General features: G+C 39.6%; 1 protein-coding gene across 1 annotated transcript in view; it reads left to right on the plus strand.

The window, feature by feature from the left end:
- Window positions 1-2500, plus strand: part of LOC106011842 — a 32914-nt gene that overhangs the window by 1206 nt on the left and 29208 nt on the right. The window lies entirely within an intron of this gene.

Consider the following 2500-nt stretch of genomic DNA (forward strand, 5'->3'; position numbering starts at 1 on the left):
CTTCTTCTTCTTCTTCTTCTTCTTCTTCTTCTTCTTCTTCTTCTTCTTCTTCTCAGGAGCTTACGCATGAGATGGCAAAGTGCCTATCCGCTATACCAAAAACGCCGGCCAATTAAGTTTGGAGACCCCTGGGACGTTAAAGATCAAAACAGTCACTTATTGTTTACTTTCATGATGGCGTTTTTAAAATGTTATATTGATTATAACAGTATGAGTGGCGTTTATAGATCTAATTTAAGCTGTTCCACGGTATTTGCCCTGTTTAATCGCCTCAGATCTTAGCAGACAGGTCTAAAAGTTTGATGACCAACAGAATCGAAAAGCCAATTCATAAAGGTCACTGCAAACTAAGGTTCTGACCCGTTTTCTTTGATGTACGCCTAAAGTGGGTAAAAACCCAGCACATACCAAACAAATAAAACATTTGACACATGTTCCTTAACAACATACACCTAAAAAATTAGAAGTTGACATATTTTCCTCAACACCAAACTTTAATGTTCGCCTGAAACTCGATTCAAAAGACCGAATGATTAATTTTCGAGATTCACGAGGAGCACGTGGAGACGTCAAGACAGCCGGAGATGAAATCTACATGGCTCAAAATATGTGATTGGAAAACAAGGTTCCGTAAAGTGGGGTAACTTAGGCACTCCGTGGAGACTAAGTCAGGTAACTGGGAAAAATGTCCTGATAGATCTTATTTTAGGATAATTTTTTCTATGTATAAAAAGTGATTTTTAGTAATTTCCAATGCATTATCTAAAAGTGAAATTAATGTGTGGTGTATTTACATTAAAATATCTCAATCTAAACCATTTTTGAGGACCGACCTGAGGCTTGTTTTAAGATGGCTATCGTCTGCATTTGAAATTGACCCCTGCAGAATTCCTTCAAACTTTGGTGAGTACCTCCTAATCTATAGCATTTAAAATGTTTTAAGGAGAGTATAAGGCTCTTAGTAAGTCAGATGAGCTATGTAATGCATGTATTTGAAAGAAAATACGTAAAGTAAGGTTTTGACAGGGGGTGCCTTAGTCACCGCGGTGTCCATTGACATGGTCGGTGTGGCAAAGGCATCCTGAGCTAATGACTGTATCTAGGCTCATTTATTTATATATTTTTTCCCCCTAGATCTACATACAATTTCTAATCTTGTAGTGATATACCTTCTCTTTCAAAATATCAGGGTCGCAACATGTGGGTTTATTTGTCAGAATTGAAAGCGGGCCGTTTATATTATGTATTTTTTAAATTATGAACGCATGATTTCCCATAGTCCTTTTTGGTTACGGTACCGGTACTTGTTCAACCATTAGGAACCATTGATCGTACTGTCACATTTTAAGACATGAAAGCAGTGACCTGACAAATTGCAATGAATATTGTTTAAAAATATTTTTTAACTTACAGTATCACTAATAATTTTTATGTTTTTTTTTTTTCAGTTGTCTTTTTTTTCAGATTGCTTTAACACAATACATAGACAACATGTTACGAAGCTACACAAGCCGAAGCCTGGGGCACGAGTATACGACAAAACGTCTGATGATTTACGCCAAAAGGCACAGGACGAACGTGCTGCCGCTAGTTCTCAGAAGAGCGTGTGCACAAGGTACAGAATAGACACTAAGTCTTTCAAAGATTTGGCACTGAACCCCGAGTCGACCATCTCCTGGAAGCCAGATTGTTCTGTCACACCACCAGGACACTGCCAGCGTAGAGCGTCTCCTTTTCATTTTAGAAAAGGGTTTCCATACGACATCTTAGACGTGCGCATAATCGTCAGAAGAATTCTTGACAAAGACCGTGTTACAACTTCGAGGATCAAAGATGCCAAGGGATGACAGGGTAAATTATTTTATAAGCAGCTACCAAACCAGGATCAAAACTTGATGGCAGGATTTTGCAAATGATACTTTACTTTTACTTTACTTTTCCCATCCAGCGGCCATTTGGGTTCTAGCCCTTCGATCTGTAGATATGGCAAAAAATTTGAAGGTTTTAACCTTTTCGCAACACGCCGCTCCACGTTGGCGCGCTGTTTTTATATTCCCTCGGAACGTACCGCTCCTCTTTGGCGCGCGCTATTTCACAACCTTTCACGACGGGGCGCGCCACCCTGGATTCCTGCACTTGTGCATGCAACAAAAAATTTGCCTTTTCGTTTTTCACTGTCAAAATTTCAAAAAGTATTCAGATACCATTTTGGAATTGTTTCTTGCTGTCAGAAGTTGAGTGGCTTGAACACTTTTCGATTTACCGGCGAATTTTTTAGGTCACTTTCCAGGGCGTTCCCGAGACGTTTTTCATACGGTACGCTGAACGTTGTGGCGCTTAGACCGACGCTGAGAAGACTCACTCTCAAAGGAGCCACGGATTCTATCTACATAGAATTGACCGACGATGAAGATGATTTTCAAAGGATGAGGATACTATGCCGGTTGACTATAAAGCATAACCGTTAAATTTTTGCCTAAGAAGCAACCAGTAGTGAATC

The sequence above is a fragment of the Aplysia californica genome, unplaced genomic scaffold (assembly GCF_000002075.1).
Source record: "Aplysia californica isolate F4 #8 unplaced genomic scaffold, AplCal3.0 scaffold00198, whole genome shotgun sequence".
Taxonomy (NCBI): Eukaryota; Metazoa; Mollusca; class Gastropoda; order Aplysiida; family Aplysiidae; genus Aplysia; species Aplysia californica.